The 22,714-nt window shown below is 38.4% G+C and overlaps 1 long non-coding RNA gene and 1 pseudogene across 1 annotated transcript in view; one reads left to right on the forward strand and one right to left on the reverse strand.

Annotated features, from left to right (window-relative positions):
- LOC125024452 overlaps positions 1-274 on the reverse strand; it is a 13,999-nt gene extending 13,725 nt beyond the window's left edge. Inside the window, exon 1 of the long non-coding RNA XR_007114755.1 lies at positions 238-274. This is a non-coding gene — a long non-coding RNA (uncharacterized LOC125024452). The remainder of the gene's footprint in view (positions 1-237) is intronic.
- Positions 1-22,083, forward strand: part of LOC125024447 — a 24,870-nt pseudogene extending 2,787 nt beyond the window's left edge.
- Positions 22,084-22,714: the final 631 nt, after the last annotated feature.

The raw sequence follows: 22,714 nt of genomic DNA on the forward strand, positions 1-22,714 counted from the left end.
TGTTCTAAAAACATGATCTGTTTATGTGTTTTCAATCAAACCTTTCTGCATAAAAAGACTATTTACCATTTAATTAATTAATTAATAGTTCAGTAAAATAATGTGTGTTTGATGTGAAACCTCAGATTCTCCTTGGAGACCCACAATTAACATCTCAGGTGATGTGAAGGAGAAGGAGTCTGTCACTATCACCTGCTCAGCTTTCACTCCCTGTCCACACTCCCCTCCTCAACTCACCTGGAATCTACAACAAGACCCTCACAACAAAATAGAGGAAAACACAGATGGGACCTTTACAACTAAAATCCAGGAGACCATCACTCTGTCAGACACACATGATGGAAATAACATCATCTGTTCTGTCAGATATCCTGTGAATGAAGGAAAAGACGTCAAGACAGCAGAGACACAAGAGACTCTCAGTGTTTCATGTAAGACAACCAGAGTTTGTTGTTGGATCCTGTCAGCACATGATGATTGATGGGATGTCAGCTGTTTGGGATGAATAAAGTCAATCTCTGTCACATTTTCCTCAGATGCTCCTAAAGACACCTCAGCATCCATCAGTCCATCAGGTTTGGTGTCAGCAGGTAGCTGGGTGAATCTGACCTGCTCCAGTAGAGCCAAGCCTCCCATCAGACACTTCACCTGATTCAAGAACAGCAAAGATGGACCCATGATCGTATCTGAAGGACACTTCTACAGCTTCAATGTGACTGATGGAGGAGTTTATTACTGTGTGGCCTCAAATCAACTTGGTAACCAGACGTCACCGTGGATTCATCTGAATGTTGGATGTAAATATCATCCGGTATTTATTTTTCTATCTTCTCTCAAACACAGTCAGTCTTATATCTGGTTTCATTTTGTCAATACGTCCACATTAAATCATGTCTTGTTTAAGGCTCCTCACACTGGGAACCAGTTGTTGGAGGAATCATTGGGATCATTGTTCTCATCTGCTTGATCATCTTTGTTTGGTAAGTATCACATATCAAAGCAGCAAACATGACTCAGTTACTGTCACTGACATTTTAGCTGCACATCCAAAAACATCTGTTTCCCATCAGTCTCAACATTTTACTGTCAAACATATTGACCCTAAAACACAGTATAGTTAAACTAACAGCCTCTTATGTTTTCCAGGTGGCTAAAGCATCAAAGTCAACAACAGACTCAGGTAAGTAATGACTAAACTTCTCTGTAGTCTACTTGACTCAGTGTTTAGTTACTTTATATATTACCTCTATCAGAGCAGCCCACTCAACGTATTCAGTAAAAGTAAAAGTAGTCATGTAATAAGGAAGGATTCAGGTAAAGATCTTCCTCACTAAACATCATATGTGGTTCATTGCTTCTAGAGTCAAAGAGGTGAAGATCTGGTTGTTGAAGAAGCTGCAGGTGCAAAAGAAGAAGAAGAAAACATCCATTATGGAGAGATCAACTTCTCCAAGCAGAGACGCGACTCATCCTCTGACTCAGTGCAGGACAGTGGACAGCAGCAGGACACGGTGTACGCACAGGTCAAGATCAAGAAACCAGCAAAGAGATTAACACAGACTGTTGACGACACAGATTAACTCTATGCTGAAGTCAAAAAAAAAAAAAATAAGAATTGTGTTTTGCTTGTGTAGAGATTCAATTTGACAAAATCAGTTACAGAGAAAAACATTAAGAAATGCTAGTTTTTGTAACAGTTCAATGAAGAAACCTGCTGAGAAAAAGTAGGAGCTGCAAACTCTGCAGGAAGTGAATGGATCCTGAACACTGTGACTGAAACCAGAGTTTTTCTGATCTTCTATGTACTAGTGTTTTATTTGGTTGATGTTATTCAGTTATGGGATCCACCTTCTTTGCTTTTCAGATGATATACAGTTACACGTGCTAGACCTTTGCAGTGGATCAAAATCTTCACATGTCCATGAGATATTAGAAACTAGAAAAATTTGAAAATATAAGATTTTTTATTTTTACTTTTTTAAATGCACCTGAAAAAGTGACTGCATGTCGCCAGTAGCTCTGCGAAGAATAACCTTGTTAGGTTATTCTGGGTGTGTTAATGGTTGTTTTTTTGTCTGACTTTGTCTGAAATGTTGGAAGCCTGAGCAGAAACTAGATTATTACCACAAATCCATGTGTATCCTGTAGCCACTCAGTCACTGGATAAAAATTACTGGCAGGATCTTTGGTGAAGTTTTTTCACTTTAAGGCGACACTGCGTTGGAGTCCGGGTAAAGCCTGCCTCACACATTCTCTCCGCAATTTGGCCGTGGACATCTTTATTTTTGTGCGTTAAACAAACGAACCGAGTCCCAGCTGCAGAGGTGGTCTCGGTTCACTTGTTTGGTCTGCACCAGAGTCCACTGATTTGCATTCACACCTTCCCAAAAGGTCTGGACCAGAGAAAAAGTCTGTGTGAATACGCCCTTTGTCTTTTTGTGCTGTTTTTTTATCTTGTCTTTCTGAACTTTATGTTTTTGTTTTTTGGCTGTGTCGTTGGTCGTGGGCTGTGGAGTTCGGCGGAGCAGCTGTTGTGTCTGTTGGTGTGAACACAATTTGGTAGTGCTACCAAAGCTTATAAGAATGAACTGGTTTGAATGACTGTAGATGAGATGTGAAACAGTTCTACAAACATAATGGGTAATGTTTAATTTTAGATATAAATATTTTAGTATCATTATGTTAATGATAAGGAATTTATTTAGTTCTATACGTACACCGTGCCTCTAAATGCTTTCACACCAAAAGAAGCTTGCAGTGTGTGATTCATCCCTATCTTATCTTCTTTAAAGTACTTTGTTGTGTGAAGTATTTAGTATCAAGCAAGAAAATAAAAAATAAAGAATAAAAATATGTTGCTGTGTTTTTCTAGGGAACATAAAGTTTCCTCTGAACGTCCTCTGCAGTTTATTTCTGCTTATAGAGTAGGTAGGTTACAACCATGGAGAAGAAGTAGGTTGGAGAAGAAGAAGAACAACAACAAGACATGCCATTGGCTGTTGGGACACTGAACATCCGTCTTTGACGTAACGCTTAACGAGGTCAACAACCACCACGCGGCTGTTCCCGTTTGGTCACAGAAACTTGGAGCAAACAGCAGCTAATGTCGAGGCTGGAGGAAGGACGAAGGCAGAAGGCAAGTATCAAACTGAAGCTTAGTGGTATTAACTTTATTTACCACCATGCTTCTGACTTTACTCAGTCGACAAAACCAATCCGCTAGCATGTCGTCAATTGAAATGTTAGCTAACTACGATGACAAAAGTATGGCCGGCGGCGGCAGCAGCGTCTTCACATGGCGTCTGCCAGTGTTAGTCATAGATATATATCTATGAGTGTTAGTAGTCAGCCAGACCAACCACTTTTTATTTTATTTACGCTAACGTTAATCTCAGCACTTAACAGTGAGTCATTACATTTACTTTTGTGAACTGACTGACACAGGCGGAGGGAAAGAGGAACAACATTTGTTTAGAGCTGCAACAATGAACAATAGTCGATTATTAACCCTCTTCTACATTTTCACTAATTTTTTGGCCATAACTTTTACTGCGTGTCTTGAAATGGCATGATTTCTGGCTAGGATAGGAAGCTGGATTTTATGGAACGTGTCAAAATGTTAAAGTTTTCTTTCGACGCAGACTGCTCCTACTCCTCCACTTGCAGGTGTTTCTTAATAAGCCATTTTAAGTGGATTTTCTTCCAAAGAAGAGAGAACAAATGTTTTATAAATGATACTGATATTTGGTAATGGTTTATTTCAACCAGTTACTCTTTCTTAAAACTAATATTTTCATCTTCCTCTTGCCTCTCACAAATATAGGAGTGACCTACTCTGCCTTTTTCAAGGGTTTTTCAAATTTTAATTTTGGTGCAACACTAGTCAGTGGTCTACATGAAATTCAAAACAGTACTGCAAAATATGTAAAGGATAAGCTAACGATCATCTTCTAGTTTATTGAGGGGAGATCTGCTAAAACAGTTTAGGTCGACTTTTTCACAACCAATAGCATTTATTTTGATTTTGGCAAATTTCACGATTCATTTTTTTTTCTTTCTCTCTGCAGATAAGTGGTAAGAGTTGATTTCATGGCATAAACTGGTGGTTAGGAACTCCACTCCTTTCCATGCTGAACTGTACAGTGAAGCAGTGCGCTCTGCAGTAGGAGAAACCTTAGTCAAAGAACCCAATGTTGAGCAGCTACCGAGATGCAGTGGAAAGGCACTCAGTACAAAAAGGGTCTTTCTGTGTTTAAACCAAGGTAAGGCACTTGAATTCAGACAGATTCAGCTCATGCTTGTGATGCAGGACCAGCATGTATACTTTATTGTTACACCTCATGATGTGTCCTATGTGCCAGCATTTGCATTGTATGAAGTGAAACAAGCATGAAATGTTGGAAGCCTGAGCAGAAACTAGATTATTACCATTTGCATGTGTACAAGCTTTGTGGGACAAGAGTAATTTCACTTAAGCATAGCATTGTTGACTCAGAGTCATCTGGAGTTTGAAAGATTAAAATCTGACAGTAACAGTATTTTTCATCCGTTCTAGTCCTCCTAGTCATGGATGCTGAGAGTCCGCTTCTGTCTTTCATCAAATCAGTGCCTAAACTGAGAGACCCTGAGCCTTTGCTGGAGCATCTGCAATGTTTAGGAGTTGAGGACCTGAGCTACCTGCAGGAGAGTGACCTCCTTTCTGTCCTCAGACCAGTTGAAGCCAGGAAACGTCTGTCACTGCTCAAAAAGACAAGTATGTGTTTCAGTTTGTACAAAATAGCTTTCACATTAAAAAAATGTGCATAGTTAAAATCTACTTATTAGGTCCACCTGTACTAATCAATGCAGTCCAATACAGCCGTTCTACTATGAATTATACTTCAAAGAATCTTCTCTACATTTTTGTTGATGTTTTGAAAAAGGTGATGACTATACACTACACCTTGTTCATCATTAATTTCATAGTGGGTCTTAGTGGTGGTGTACTGCATTATATTGAGAAAGGAACAGCTTAAAATATATCAATGGCTACGGAGGATAGAATTATGTTAGGTAATAATATACCCACATTGAGCTATGTGATGTCTGTGTTTAAATATTACTACTATCTGTCCTTTAATAAGGCCAACAGCATGTCTTGAACAGTCCTCCAAGCAGCCAGAGCAACCAACAGTTGAGCAGAGCCAGTACCAGTACAAGTCCAGTAACACAGTCTGACCAGATGCCCCTCTCTGGTGAGTACATGCATCTGTTTCACACAATTACTCTTTTGGGTTAGATGGGCTGAAAAATAACATAATCTACCTGTAACTTGGTGTAATATAGTACAATCAGCAGCAGTGAATTGACAGTGTGCTTATAAATCAGTATCATCAGTTGGGTCTATCTTCTCAAGATTCTGATTCGGTAGCAAATGACACGCAACTAATGATGGGATGGGATTATGGGATGAACACAGGATATTTTATCACAATGTACAGAAAAAAAGTGACTTTTGTATCCAGCAGTAGCAATAGTTCCCCCAACAACAATATGTTGTTCATTTAGTTCCCATGTATAGTCAGTCTGGTGTGTATTTTCTTTGTAGTGTGTTATGTTGAGATCTTGCAAGCTTGTTTGTCCCAAAGCAACGGTGTCATCTATAGTGGGACTCGTGTGACTGCTGTGGTGTTGGAAAAGGCTGTATCTTCTTGCACCTTTATCCTGGTCCTGCCTCTTAAACTGTTATTAGCTGTTATTATTTAATAACTTTCTGTTCAATAAATTAATAAAATGTGACAATATGGGAGATGTGCTGCAAATGTCTGATATTTATTTGTTTTAAAAAGTGCTGTGTTATAATACAACTTAGAATAAGATAAAATAATCCTTTAATTTATCCCACAGTGATTGACAGTCTTATTTACTGTACTTAATGGCTTAATCACAGTCTAGGTCACAAAAAAGTCTTCTCTATGACATATTGAAGGTACCACTTGTCCCAAATATGACACTGTAGAACTTTACTATTACTTAAACGATTTCCTGCTTCACATCATCTTATCTGATATTACTGTATTTTAAAAAACAGTCACAAACAGTCATGTGCTTTTGTTAAATGCCGAATTACCAAATGACCACCAGAGGGAGACAATTACCGTATTTCCTCTAATAGTGTCCGGGTCCTTCAGAGCCTCCTTTTTATTGGAGGCAGGTTTGGATGAAGGAATAAATCTCATAATTATATCAGTTTAAACTCTCAAAAATAAAAAGTGTTCATATATTAGGCTAATTGAGACGGTACGATAAACATGAAAAATTTACCACTACTTCAGTGGCTGTAGCGCACCACAGGGTAACTGTCCCAGTGTCAGTATTAAAGCATTTTGCAGCTTCCTCTTGTCAGCATGTTCGTTCATTGTTCTGAAAGAAAAACTAAACTGACTTCTTGCTGTCTATTTCAATATATATATTCCAATATATTATTGAAATATATAATGGAATATAGAAATATATGTACATGAACCCATCTGTTCAGTTAACCTTGGCTAACATCCCAGAAAAATATGATTTTCAGTAGTTTCACAGAATTTTATTAGTTTCAACAAAATGAATATGATTGGTTGGCTACAGGTGGAGAGGAGTCGTGGTTTTTACTTAACTCTCCCATCGTTGGTGGACGGTCCGGTCCCGGTCTCTAGCCACTCCCTCCTGTGTCTCCCTCCTTTGCAACTTTTATCACTTCAGAACAGTTCCTCATTCGTTCTCTATTTTGCTTCGCTATATGTTTTCTCTCTGCTCTTCCTAGTCAGCTAACTGCTACTTTCTCAACATGTATCAACCCTACGCAAGTGAACCTAAACAGGGCTGATGCTTTTGACCCTTTCATTATTTAGGACGTCATTATTTATTAATTTTAGTAATGTTAATATTCACTCTGAATTCTAAACGGTATCTAGAAAATCTATATTCTTTATGTGTGATGTTTTTTTTGTTTTTTTTTTGTTGCTGGAGAACCAAACTGTTGTTGTGTTGTAACATTTGATATTATGAAGTGCACCTTTAAGACATTTGTTGCCTAGATACACCAGCAGATGGCGCCATGTTTTATCATTTTAGTTGAGTGGCTCTCTGAACTGAACAATGAATGTCTTTTAAAATCCTCCTCATCATGTTTAGAATAGGGTCAGCTTTAAAGCATACCTTCACAGGGAACTCCTGAGTGTCACCTGTGTCTATGAGCTCTTACTAACACAACAGTGAGAGGGAGACTGTGATGGTGGCTGAAAGGCTGCCTATCAAAAGAGGAAGTTCAAAAACAATTTGTAGAAAATGTCTGTGTGTGACTGAAGGGAAGATGAACATGATGTATTTTCAGATTTAACAGTAAGTCCAGTTTACAGAAAGAGAGAGGGATGGGGTGTTTGGTGGTGGCCTGTGGCCGTGGCATGAACTCCTCCGTCCAATTCCTAGTGTGGACGGTCCTCTGTGATGGCGTCTCCTCACTAGTCCGTGCAAAGCCATGTCGCTCATTTTATCTGTGCTCCTTCGTGTGTGTTTGTGTGTGTGTGTGTGTTTGTGTGTGCGGTGTGTGTGTGTGTGTGTGTGTGTGTGTGTGTGTGTGTGTGTGTGTGTGTGTGTGTGTGTGTGTGTGTGTGTGTGTGTGTGCGTGCGTGCGTGCGTGTGTGTGTGCGTGGGGCTTTTGAAGTTTGTTTGTTCGATGTGTAACGCACCTTTTGTTGCAATTCATTTGTATGAAAGGTGCTATATAAATAAAGTTTATTTGATTTGATATCTCCACATACAGCTGCACTCAGTCAGCACCTGTTAATATGACCCACTGAGGTCTTATTAGAGTTTATTAACATGTTTAACACAGATTAATTTAAACCACACAAACAGGTGAAGACATTGTTCTTCAAACAATAGCCTGTAAAACAGAGGAAGACGTCTGTTATGAAGACGTCCTCTTCTGTGGGCTCATACAAGATGTTACTTCATGTTAAAAGGACAAGAATATGTTGTGTTTACTGCTCTGAATTCAATATGAGGAAACTCTAAAGCTCCACAGCCTGTAGTTCACATGGTTTCCTCAGCTATGATATTATTATAGTTACTGTCAGTGGTTTATCTTCTTATCTGTTGTGGTGTGTTAAATAATGTGCACATCACCATATGTAGAGATGGTACAAAGATCCCACAGCTGTAAATGAGGAACTACAGTGAGATGACAAATGTGCACCACCCATTAGCAGCATCATACTACATTGTAATGAAATGTGAAAATGTTTTGTTTAGTTTTTCTTTTTTTTCTTCTTAGTCTCAAAGACGTTTTACGTATCATATCTCGGTAATGTGACCAATCAGTGATTCTACATTGATGTCAACAAACACTGGACAGTTTTTCCTTTACTACTGTTTTACTCTGTAATCTAGATCCTAGAAAAGCTATTTGGCCTGACAAGTTGAATCCACGACTTCTAGCTCTTTCTATTATTTTTGTTGTCCTACTGCACATTTTTGACTCTTTAAACTGAGTTTATTCCTTAGCTATGGAAAACAGTTTATGTAACTCCTCTACATGAAGGCGGTGCTTCAGATGAATTAAATAATTAGCGGCTACCCTGTTTGGCAAAACTATTAGAACATCTGATAAGTAATTAAATTAGTTCTGTCTTATCAGAACATAACATCTTAAACACTTCCCAGTCTGGTTTTAGACCTTTTCATAGTACTGTGTCAGCAACCTCAAAGGTTGTAAATGATATTGCACATGCTAGATAACGTACTTGATTGTGTAACACTTTTTACTGACCTCTCTAAAGCCTTAGATACAGTTGACCATGCTTTACGTCTAGAACGTCTGTATGATACTGGGTTTGATGACAAGTCCTATAAATGGACTGAGAATTGTATATCTGGCAGAATTCAAGTTCTGGTGGCTGATGGTTATTGATCCCACTTTTTAATATCTGTAAAGGTGTGCCACAAGGGTCAGTTTTAGGACTACAGTTATTTTGTTTTTAATTAATTATTTTAATGTTGGTATTTTAAACAGCTTCATTCATCTCTCAGTGGATGATTAAGTCATATACTCAATTTTTTGATTTTCACAAAAAAACTTTCTGGTGATTTGAAGGTTATTTCTTTGTGCGTTATTGGTTGTTTTGTCGTCTGACTTGTTCTTGTTTTTCTGTCTGTGTCCTCTGAGCTGCCTGGAGTGAGGCCTGAGATTCCTGCTGAACTTCAGAAGAAGTGCTGGGGATGTCAGGCTGGAGTTGGAGTTGGAGGAGCAGAGATGGAGGTTCAAGTCGGCAGTGCCGTCTGTACTCAATCTAATCACTACTTTTGATGGGACTCCTTTGGAAAGGGTTTCCTGCTTTAAGTATCTGGGAATCTGGATTGATGACAAGTTGTCTTTTGAGGAACATGTAGCAGAAGTTTTAAACAAACTGAAGATATTTTTAAGCATTCACTTACAAAAACAAATCTTTCCTTCTTCATTATTGTAGGAAGCAAATAGTTAGAGCTGCATTTTTACCAGTGTTGGACTACGGAGATGTCATTTATATCTATTCTTCTCCTGCTACACTAAAACACTGGACACAGTTTATCATGTGGCAGTTAGATTTATTACTGGTGATGGGTTCATGACCCATGATGGGTTCATGACCCACCACTGCCAACTGCACCAACATGTCAGATGGAGAACAACATTGTTTTCTGTTTATTTATAGGGCCTTTCTTCACAAAATACTTATTTATCTAACCATCTTACTTACTTTTAAGCTATTCAGTTACTCCACTCGTGCTCACAATCCATTGGCCCTTAATATCCCAAAAACTAGGACTAAGGTAGGAAGAGTTTCCTTTGACTGTTTTGCACCAATCAAATACAATAATCTTTTGTCAGAACTCCATCAGGATGCCTTCTTTTATCCAGGGAAGTGAACAGTAACGCACAGTAACTTGGATAAGGAACTTTAATCTGATTGCTGGTGTGGAAATAGTAACGAGATAGATTACCATTACTGGAAAAAAGTGGTCAGATTAGAGTAACACGTTACCGGCATCAGCTGCTATCACAACCCTCAACCAACGCAATATCCAGCAAACCAGATCTACTTCCTCCGTCAAGGCGACTTCAAGCAACTGCAGGATGTTTAGGGCAACTACAATATAACACAAACCAATCTAACATGACAATGACCATGAATACATGACATATACAATAAATAATTGACTTGACTTCAAGTCACTCAATGTGGATCCAGCAGAACAACTCCACACATTAGGAAAGCTGTTAATGGTTTGAAAGGTTTTGAAATCTCCTGATGGTAGACTATGTCTGACCAGTGGACGGTTAGTACAGACATAGTCAAACAAGAAGGTCTGAGACTGAGAAAAGGGAAGTGCTGCAGTAAAGAGGTAAAAACTGAACAATAAATGTCTTTTAAAATCCTCCTCATCATGTTTAGAATAGGGTCAGCTTTAAAGCATACCTTCACAGGGAACTCCTGAGTGTCACCTGTGTCTATGAGCTCTTACTAACACAACAGTGAGAGGGAGACTGTGATGGTGGCGTCATGAGGCTGAAAGGCTGCTTATCAAAAGAGGAAGTTCAAAAAGAATTTGTAGAAAATGTCTGTGTGTGAGCCGACACTGACTGAAGGGAAGATGAACATGATGTATTTTCAGATTTAACAGTAAGTCCAGTTTACAGAAAGAGAGAGCATATTACACCTGTTTTAAGATCGCTGCATTGGCTCCCCGTGTGTTTCAGGATTGATTTCAAGGTTCTTTTATTGGTTTATAAATGTCTCAATGGTCTTGGTCCCTCATATTTATCAGATCTGCTTTTACCATATCGGCCCCTGGCAGCCCTGGGGTCCTCTGGTAGCGGCCTTCTAGTGATTCCTAGAGTGAAGACAAAGAAGGATGGTGAGGCATCTTTTCAGTTTTATGGACCACGTCTATGGAACAGCCTGCCAGAGGACCTCAGGGCTGCACAGAGTGTTGATATTTTAAAAAGAGACTCAAGGCCCACCTTATTAGCTTAGCTTTTAGCCAATCTTAAATGTCTATTTTAGTTTGATTTACATATGCTGGACTAACACTCTATTTATTAAGATTATTTATGTATTTATTGTATTTATTGGTCTATCCAGCATATATTTTTATTTACTTACTTATTTAATTGTATTTGCTTACTCTTTTTATATATATTATCATTATTGTTGTTATTTAATCTTTTACTCCAGCTCTAGTGTTTCCTCACTGAGGACCGTCCTCTCTGGGAGCTGTGATGACGCGGTGGGGACGGTCCTGGCTCGGCGGGATGGGCGGGGCCCGGTGTTTGGTGGTGGCCTGTGGCTGTGGCATGGACTCCTCCGTCTGCCTGGGCTGGGGTGGTCACTGCTGTGTTGTCCCTTCGCTCTGGGGATGTGATCAACTCCTAGTGTGGACGGTCCTCTGCTATGGCGTCTCCTCACTCTGTCCGTGCTCAGCCATGTCACTCATTTTATCTGTGCTCCTTTGTGTGTGTGTGTGTGTGTGTGTGTGTGGGAGGTTTCTGCGGGCTCATTTTATATTTGTTTGTTTGATTTGTAAAGCACTTTCAGTTGCAATTAATTTGCATGAAAGGTGCTATATTAATAAAGTTGATTTGATTTGATATGTTTAACACAGATTAATTTAAACAACACAAACAGGTGAAGACATTGTTCTTCAAACGATAGCCAGTAAAACAGAGGAAGACGTCCGTTATGAAGACGTCCACTTCTCTGGGCTCATACAAGATGTTAGTTCATGTTAAAAGGACAAGAATATGTTGTGTTTACTGCTCTGAATTCAATATGAGGAAACTCTAAAGCTCCACAGCCTGTAGTTCACATGGTTTTCTCAGCTATGATATTATTATAGTTACTGTCAGTGGTTTATCTGCTCATTAGTTGTGGTGTGTTAAATAATGTGCACATCACCAAATGTAGAGATGCTACAAAGATCCCACAGCTGTAAATGAGGAACTACAGTGAATGACAGAAATGTGCACCAACCATTAGCAGCATCATACTACATTGTAATGAAATGTGATTTTTTTTTTCAACTCTTTTCAGTATCAAATGAGTTTTACATATCAAACATATTCATTGGTTATTTTGATTCTGTGGTGAAGTGACTTCATCATGTTCACCAGAACAGACAGTATTGTCTCTGTCTCGTCTGCTTATTCTCTCGCGTCTGCTGCCTGAAACTTATTGAGCAATGAAAATAATCACCAATAATCAGCTGTAAAGGACTCTATGCAGCTGATTTCCATCCAGCTGGTTTGTGAACAACCTCCTCCACCTACTGAGCCTCACATGACTATAAGTGTTGGTGACTTTGTGGCAGATTCTATCATCAGTACACAATTGGTGATAATTTATAACCTCAGGCACTGAAGGTACAGGTGTTTTTTGTTGTGTTTTAACAAAGTAAATGACAGTGAGTGATGAGATAAATATCATCTTTTAAAATAAATGAATCATTCACACCCTGATGAGCTCAAGATGTCCCTAAAAGGTGACTTCCTCACTCACAGAGTTCAAGCAGGAAGGATAAAGACTTCTTGTATTTTTGCCTCATTTCAGTCATGTGACATCTATCAGCAGTAGAACAAAACCAAGAGAAGTTTGGACATTTGCTTTTACATCACGACACCTAAACAGAGAAGAGAAGTTTGTCTTAGAGCTGCAGATTCATTTGGTAAGAAAACTAAATGATTTTCATATTTAAACATGTTAACCTGAGAGGAAGCACCTGATTCATTTTTTAGATTTCTGCCTTAGAGTAATGTGGAGTTATTAAGATTTTAATGTGTTTTTGTAGACATTATTTATTCAAATAAATCACATAGTGAATTCTGTAAAGACGTAAAAAGATGTTAAAAAACAATGTTTTATTCAAATATGTGAATTTAAGATTTGCAGTCTAGGAGATGAGTGTCATGGCAGCCCTGTGTGTGAACGTGGTGACACTCAACATGTTACTGAGTGTCTTCTTTCTTTCAGGTGAGCTGTTTGTTCAGTCTCTTTTATTTGGAGACATTACTTGAATCATTTCTAGTTGGAAATGTTTTCTCCTGACATTGTTCAAAGGGTCTACATGTAACATGCTGCAGATGAACTGGAGTTTGTGTCTCATCAATTTTCTCTTCATGCAGATTTTGATCCACATGATGTTCATCATTAGTCTGGTTTTACAGGTGTTTGGACTAAATGTGATGAGAAAACAGTCCTCAACATTACTGCACCAAAGAAGATGGAAGCACTGAGTGGATCTTGTTTGAAAATCCCATGTAACTATACAGAGACACCAGGAACAGAGTTTGACAGCAGCAGAGAAATCTTTGGAGTGTGGATTAAAAATGACTCAGATTTTGGCAAATATCCAAAAAAAATTGTCTTCAACAGTAGTGGGTCAGTTAACAACTATCCAATGAATATTACTGGAGACCTGAGTCAGAAAAACTGCACCACTCTGTTTTCTGATTTAAAAACAAGTCATTCAGACACATACTACTTCAGAATTGAGAACGAACCGTTCAGGTCAACAGCTTCTTGTGATCCTCTTCAAATAACAGTTAAAGGTAAGACAGGTTTATTTTTACATTATGTGAAATTTGTTTCATCTTCAGTCAACAAACTTAACTTTCTATACATGTTATCAACGGTAAAAATAAGCGAAAAATGTAAAAAGCTGAGCTTTACAACAATAAAATATGTTTTATCACAACTCAAAATGAAATAATGACATTCATGGACATTCAATACTGGTACAACTGTAATTTTGGGGCTCAGAAGGTGAGTGAATGTGTAGATGAGTCTGTGACTGTGAAACGTTTTGAGAACCAACAGGTAGAAAGGCTCTATATGAAAACAAGACTATTTATCATTTAATTCATTAATTAATAGTTGAGTAAAATATGTGTGTTTGATGTGAAACCACAGATTCTCCTTGGAGACCCACAATTAACATCTCAGGTGATGTGAAGGAGAAGGAGTCTGTCACTATCACCTGCTCAGCTTTCACTCCCTGTCCACACTCCCCTCCTCAACTCACCTGGAATCTACAACAAGACCCTCACAACAAAATAGAGGAAAACACAGATGGGACCTTTACAACTAAAATCCAGGAGACCATCACTCTGTCAGACACACATGATGGAAACAACATCATCTGTTCTGTCAGATATCCTGTGAATGAAGGAAAAGACGTCAAGACAGCAGAGACACAAGAGACTCTCAGTGTTTCATGTAAGACAACCAGAGTTTGTTGTTGGATCCTGTCAGCACATGATGATTGATGGGATGTCAGCTGTTTGGGATGAATAAAGTCAATCTCTGTCACATTTTCCTCAGATGCTCCTAAAGACACCTCAGCATCCATCAGTCCATCAGGTTTGGTGTCAGCAGGTAGCTGGGTGAATCTGACCTGCTCCAGCAGAGCCAAGCCTCCCATCAGACACTTCACCTGGTTCAAGAACAGCAAAGATGGACCCATGATCGTATCTGAAGGACACTTCTACAGCTTCAATGTGACTGATGGAGGAGTTTATTACTGTGTGGCCTCAAATCAACTTGGTAACCAGACGTCACCGTGGATTCATCTGAATGTTGGAGGTAAATATCATTGATGAAAACATTTCAACTGAGTCAGTTTGACTCTAAATGTTCATTTCATTTTGGTTCATGAAGATGTCTTTGATGATCCAGGGTTTAGGGTTGATGTCCATGTTACAGTGAAGATCCTGGGAATTGTAATTCTCTACAGTACAATCATCATCTTTGAGTGGTGAGACAAACTCTTCTCTGATATGATACTTTGCAGCTGGAGATCATTTGGTCTCTTTTAGACGTCAGTGTTTAACATCTGTTAATATTTATTCATCATCTCTTTTTCTTTCAGCTGGTTTAGATCAAGATTCTCCAACAAACCAGAGAAGGTAAGATAGCTGAGACAGTTGTTGTTGTCTAAACTCTCAAACTGTGAAATTAAAAGGTGAAATTCACCTTTAAATTGTTATTTAGTATGAAGTGTCTAAAATATACAGACAAATTATCAGAGATAGAGATGATGACATGTCAATGTTTCTGTGAACATTGGGATAAATTTGTCTTTTGAAAGCAACACTATCAAGCAGAGATTCATCAGGGATTGTTGTTTGAAATGCCGGTCTGCCGCATGAACGACCCTTGTTTATTATATCACGTAATAGGTCAATCCGGAAATCGGGCCGTATTAACGTGGTATTAACATGCTGAAAAGACACGTATCGTCACCTAGTGTGGAGGAGGAGAACAGTTGTTCCATATTCGCTGCGCGTAAACTGGGACAAGGACTCTTGTGAGAAAGTCAAATTTTGAGCATAGCTCGATTAAGCAATTTGAGGGGAATGGGATTAAAAGGGTCACAGAGAATGGGATGAAAAAGGACTTGTCTGGTAAAAACACTTTCCTATGTCTCACCCATTTGTAAGCAGCTGCTATAACAACCCTCGATCTGACAAAGAAAATCTACTTCCTCATTCAAGGCTACTTCAACCCCCTGCAGGATGTTTAGGGCAAGTATAATATAACACTAACCAATGACAATGACCATGAATACATAACATAAGCAAAAAGTAATTGACTTGACAAGAAATTAACACTCAGTGCTTTCTCTAGTAGTAGACTATGTGTGACCAGTGGACGATTAATACTGACTTGGTCAAACAAGAAGGTTTGAGACTGGGAAAAGGGAAGTGCTGCAGTAAAGAGGTAAAAAATGAACAATAATGTCTTTTAAAATCCTCCTCATCATGTTTATATAATAGGGTCAGCTTTAAAGCATACATTCACAGGGAACTCCTGAGTGTCACCTGTGTCTATGAGCTCTTACTAACACAACAGTGAGAGGGAGACTGTGATGGTGGCTGAAAGGCTGCCTATCAAAAGAGGAAGTTCAAAAACAATTTGTAGAAAATGTCTGTGTGTGACTGAAGGGAAGATGAACATGATGTATTTTCAGATTTAACAGTAAGTCCAGTTTACAGAAAGAGAGAGGGATGGGGTGTTTGGTGGTGGCCTGTGGCCGTGGCATGAACTCCTCCGTCCAATTCCTAGTGTGGACGGTCCTCTGTGATGGCGTCTCCTCACTAGTCCGTGCAAAGCCATGTCGCTCATTTTATCTGTGCTCCTTCGTGTGTGTTTGTGTGTGTGTGTGTGTTTGTGTGTGCATGTTTGTATGTGCGTGTGTGTGTGTGTGTGTGTGTGTGTGTGTGTGTGCGTGCGTGCGTGTGTGCGTGTGTGTGTGCGTGGGGCTTTTGAAGTTTGTTTGTTCGATGTGTAACGCACCTTTTGTTGCAATTCATTTGTATGAAAGGTGCTATATAAATAAAGTTTATTTGATTTGATATCTCCACATACAGCTGCACTCAGTCAGCACCTGTTAATATGACCCACTGAGGTCTTATTAGAGTTTATTAACATGTTTAACACAGATTAATTTAAACCACACAAACAGGTGAAGAGACTGTTCTTCAAACGATAGCCAGTAAAACAGAGGAAGACGTCCGTTATGAAGACGTCCACTTCTCTGGGCTCATACAAGATGTTAGTTCATGTTAAAAGGACAAGAATATGTTGTGTTTACTGCTCTGAATTCAATATGAGGAAACTCTAAAGCTCCACAGCCTGTAGTTCACATGGTTTTCTCAGCTATGATATTATTATAGTAACTGTCAGTGGTTTATCTTCTTATCTGTTGTGGTGTGATACGTAATGTGCACATCACCATATGTAGAGCTGGCAAAAAGATCCCACAGCTGTAAATGAGGAACTACAGTGAGATGACAGAAATGTGCACCAACCATGAGCAGCATCATACTACATTGTAATGAAATGTGAAAACGTTTTTTTTTTTTTAATCTTTTCAGTATCAAAGGACTTTTACATATGAAACATATTCATTGATTTCAAATTACTGCAAACATGAACGAGTCATTGTTTCCTCAAGATGATGAGAAGAAGCTGAGAACTTGAAGTGAACAGAGGAAACTGGTTATTATGATTCTGTGGTGAAGTGACTTCATGTTCACCAGAACAGACAGTATTGTCTCTGTCTCGCCTGTTTATTTTCTTGTTTGAAAATTTTTTGCAGAAGCTGTAAAGGACTCTATGCAGCTGATTTCCATCCAGCTGGTTTGTGAACAACCTCCTCCACCTACTGAGCCTCACATGCCTATGGGTGTTGGTGACTTTCTGTCTACAGTAACACAATTAGTGATAACGTATTTTAATAAAGCAAATGACAGTGAATGATGAGATAAATATCATCTTTAAAATAAATGAATCATTCACACCATGATGAGCTCAAGATGTCCCTAAAAGGCAACTTCCTCACTCACAGAACTCAAGCAGGAAGGATAAAGAGTTGTTGTATTTTTACCTCATTTCAGTCATGTGACAACTATCAGCACTAGAACAAAACCAAGAGAAGTTTGGACATTTGCTTTTACATCACGACACCTAAACAGAGAAGAGAAGTTTGTCTTAGAGCTGCAGATTCATTTGGTAAGAAAACTAAATGATTTTCATATTTAAACATTTTAACCGGAGAGGAAGCACCTGATATATTTTAATTTCTGTCTTTAAAGTAATGTGGAGTTATTAAGATTTTAATGTGTTTTGTTGTAGACATTATTTATTCAAATTAATCACACAGTAAAGACAAAGATGTTAAAAAAAACACAGGTTTTATTCAAATCTGTGAATGTAACACGGTCTTTATCTTTGTTTCCAGTCTAGGAGATGAGTGTCATGGCAGCCCTGTGTGTGAACGTGGTGACAGTCAACATGTTACTGAGTGTCTTCTTTCTTTCAGGTGAGCTGTTTGTTCAGTCTCTTTTATTTTATACACATGTACAGTCACTAATCACACACACAGACACGTAATTCACTATTAATTCATTGATGTTGTACAATGTTACTCAACAATTGGCTTGTGATGAATTTCAAAGTGAGCTTAAAGTTTTCCAAGTTACTCCTGAAGCAAAAAGTCTGCTAACGTCAGGCTAAAGTTAGCTTGGTGGCGCTAATGTCAATTTGTTTGCTTATGTGTGTGTTATTGTTATGTGTAGAACATGCAGGTATGTTTGACTGGGCAGCAAGTGTAATGTGTTGTCATACTGACTCATGGTCGAGTGACCGGACCATTGAGGAAAATGTAGCATTTCAAACCTGTTGCTGTTCCCATGTGTCTAAACGAACAGCACACTTAGCTTCTGTAATGTTAGCAGCTGGTTTGTGGGGTGCTGTTTGTAAAGTTGGACATGTTCAAATTAATACACAATTTTTCAAATTTAGCTCCAAAATACTAAAACAAAAAAAAACAAAAAAAGTGTGATTTTTTTTAAAAGTCATTTTTATTATCACATTTACTAGATGTTAAATCTAAATGTTAACATTTATATTGAATATTTACATTTAGATTTAACTTAGAAAAAGTGACTTTGAAAAATTCAAATGTTGGAAAAATTGCATGTTCATTTTAACATGCGTAACTTTACAAATGGCACCCCATACATGATTAGCCATGTAGTGACTGATCTGGAAGACAAGGTCAAGTTGAGCAGATGTGTTCCTCATTCATTGCTCATATTTTTGGGATGTGTACATTCATTGAACTTCTCAGAAATAAAACCACAATGGCCAAAGTGAGATTATTTATTTTTAAGCATTTACTTGCTTTTATATAGCACCTTTCTAGGAAATAGTAGTCAAAGCACTTTTATAGTCACAGACGCATCTACCCATTTGCTCACACAAGCACACACACATTCATGCACTGGGAGGAACTGCGGTTTCAGTGTCTTTTTCAAGGACACTTCTGCATGTGGGACATTCTGGGTATTGAACCACTAACCCTCCGGTTCGTGGACTCTACACACACTATTTGTGTGTAATGTATCATCCTTAGTAGATCAGAAAGTATTTTACTGTTGGGTGGAAACCTTGTATGTCTAAAACCATTCCCTTTGTTACACCCCATCTAGGGGTGTCTAGGACACAACATGATTAGCCCCCCATCTCCCCCTGGTCCCAAGGAGCCATCAAGACACAAAAGGTTATAATATCAAGAAAGTTTTTTATTTACAACAGGAAAACAAATGAAGGTATATAAATGATGACTTTGGGGTGGACCAAGGTCAAAATAACAAACCAAACAAACCTACCTTGAAGTTAATTCAATAACCCAACAAAACCAAACAAATGACCTCACCTCCCTGACTAAATAAACAGGAGAACATGGCAGTCCACCCCAACTACTCAACAGAGGACTAAGCATTGATGCTGGTTGTGAGCCAAGGGAGATGAGAGTATGCCTGCCACCAGCCCCAGCCGCCATCTTGGATCCTTATATAGGCGACTGCTGTCTGCTGCTCCTGCACCAATCACCTCTGGGGCAGAACACACACCTGAAACTAATTATTGTAATTATTAGTAAAAATGACAAAGTGAAAATGAAGTAGGGCATCAACTCATGAAAAAAAACCCACAAATTAAAATATTGAGACACAAGTTTTCTGCCCCACAACAATAAGGTACAGCACGACAGCACTGCATCGCCGTCAATGGGAACCTGTCCACCTTGATTCCAATGTCCAATATTTCTTGACAATATTTATTTTTACTAAAACTGACTAAAACTATCACATATAGACATGACAAAAATGTGACAAAAAGTAAAAAGCATTTTTGGCCAAAAGACTGAAACTAAATCTAACCCGGCTGCCAACAACAACACTGTTTTCTCCTGACATTGTTCAAAGGGTCTACATGTAACATGCTGCAGATGAACTGGAGTTTGTGTCTCATCAACTTTCTCTTCAGACGGATATTGATCCACATGATGTTCATCATTAGTCTGGTTTTACAGGTGTTTGGGCTCAGTGTGATGACTATACAGCCCTCTTCATTACTGCACCAAAGAAGATGGAAGCACTGAGTGGATCTTGTTTGAAAATCCCATGTAACTATAGAGAGACACCAGGAAAAGGGTTTAACAGCAGCAGAGAAACCTTTGGAGTGTGGATTAAAAATGATGAGAGATTCCTCCTATATCCAAATAATATAGTCCTCAACAGTAATGGGTCAGTTAACATCTATGCAATGAATATTACTGGAAACCTGAGTCAGAAAAACTGCACCACTCTGTTTTCTGGTTTAAAAACAAGTCATTCAGACACATACTACTTCAGAATTGAGAATGAACCGTTCAAATCAACAGCTTCATGTGATCCTCTTCAAATAACAGTTAAAGGTAAGACAGGTTTATTTTTAACGTAATGTGAAATGTGTTTCATCTTCAGTCAACAAAGTGTTTATACACATGTTATCAACAGTACAAATAAGTGGACTGATTGAATAAAATAATGACAATTATGGACATTCAATACTGGTACAACTGTAATTGTGGGGCTCAGAAGGTGAGTGATTGTGTAGATGAGTCTGTGACTGTGAAACGTTTTGAGAACCAACAGGTAGAAAGGCTCTATATAAAAACAAAGACTATTTACCATTTAATTCATTAATTAATAGTTGAGTAAAATACCGTGTGTTTGATGTGAAACCACAGATTCTCCTTGGAGACCCACAATTAACTTCTCAGGTGATGTGAAGGAGAAGGAGTCTGTCACTATCACCTGCTCAGCTTTCACTCCCTGTCCACACTCCCCTCCTCAACTCACCTGGAATCTACAACAAGACCCTCACAACAAAATAGAGGAAAACACAGATGGGACCTTTACAACTAAAATCCAGGAGACCATCACTCTGTCAGACACACATGATGGAAACAACATCAACTGTTCTGTCAGATATCCTGTGAATGAAGGAAAAGACGTCAAGACAGCAGAGACACAAGAGACTCTCAGTGTTTCATGTAAGACAACCAGAGTTTGTTGTTGGATCCTGTCAGCACATGATGATCGATGGGATGTCAGCTGTTTGGGATGAATAAAGTCAATCTCTGTCACATTTTCCTCAGATGCTCCTAAAGACACCTCAGCATCCATCAGTCCATCAGGTTTGGTGTCAGCAGGTAGCTGGGTGAATCTGACCTGCTCCAGCAGAGCCAATCCTCCCATCAGACACTTCACCTGGTTCAAGAACAGCAAAGATGGACCCATGATCGTATCTGAAGGACACTTCTACAGCTTCAATGTGACTGATGGAGGAGTTTATTACTGTGTGGCCTCAAATCAACTTGGTAACCAGACGTCACCGTGGATTCATCTGAATGTTGGAGGTAAATATCATTGATGAAAACATTTCAACTGAGTCAGTTTGACTCTAAATGTTCATTTCATTTTGGTTTATGAAGATGTCTTTGATGATCCAGGGTTTAGGGTTGATGTCCATGTTACAGTGAAGATCCTGGGAATTGTAATTCTCTACAGTACAATCATCATCTTTGAGTGGTGAGACAAACTCTTCTCTGATATGATTCTTTACAGCTGGAGATCATTTGGTCTCTTTTAGACGTCAGTGTTTAACATCTGTTAATATTTATTCATCATCTCTTTTTCTTTCAGCTGGTTTAGATCAAGATTCTCCAACAAACCGGAGAAGGTAAGATAGCTGAGACAGTTGTTGTTGTCTAAACTCTCAAACTGTGAAATTAAAAGGTGAAATTCACCTTTAAATTGTTATTTAGTATGAAGTGTCTAAAATATACAGACAAATTATCAGAGATAGAGATGATGACATGTCAATGTTTCTGTGAACATTGGGATAAATTTGTCTTTTGAAAGCAACACTATCAAGCAGAGATTCATCAGGGATTGAAGTGAGGTGATATAATCATAATATCAAGGGGGAGGAGTTTGAGGTTGATGAATGGGTCAGACACAGGACTTTCACCTATAGACTGAGGTAATACCTGACTAACACCTCTCTCTGTGTTGTTTCTTTAACACAGGACACAGAAGATGAAGGCGACTATGTCAACAGAGTGATTGAGATTCAAGCTTCATGAGCCACAAGGAGAGGAGGAAGATGTCAAGTTCACTGTCAGTGAAATTATTCTTTGTTTCTACCTGCACATGTGTTTCTTATCTAGTGAAAAGTGATTTTGTTTTTGGTAAATCACATCATCTAGGTCTGTACATACGAAATGTTTTGAAGATTTGAATATTAAACGTTTTTCTTTGCTTTTATCTGGAGGGTAAAGAGGTTTGGTTTTCAGGAAACTCAAACACGTCTGTGTAAGACTGATCTGTTTATGTCTTCTTTTCATGTTTTATTTAGAGATTTTATTTTCAAAAGTAATGAGTTAAATACATATATTAAATGATGATTGAATTATTGTAACAACGTGTTGGCTTTATATAAAAATGTCATTTATTTTGTGATCAAGTTGTAAAACCACAATAAAAAAAAAAAAAAAAGACATTTTAAACTTCTGAGGTTTTCTCTTTAGTCCAGTACTGCAGAGTGTATATGATGGAGAAGGAGCCACTCATGCAACAACACGATTTCTTGCTCTTACTTCCTGTCTCTACAGGTATTCTGGGTACTCCCAGAAGTATTGAGGTATATGCGTAGAAGAATCTGAATACCTTATATGACATCTCCCCTTTCTTTTGTGTTATTTTCAATAACATCGTAATAAACTTAACGAATAATGACTGTTATGATAAACCAAGGTTAAT

The sequence above is a fragment of the Mugil cephalus genome, chromosome 18 (genome assembly GCF_022458985.1).
Source record: "Mugil cephalus isolate CIBA_MC_2020 chromosome 18, CIBA_Mcephalus_1.1, whole genome shotgun sequence".
NCBI lineage: Eukaryota > Metazoa > Chordata > Actinopteri > Mugiliformes > Mugilidae > Mugil > Mugil cephalus.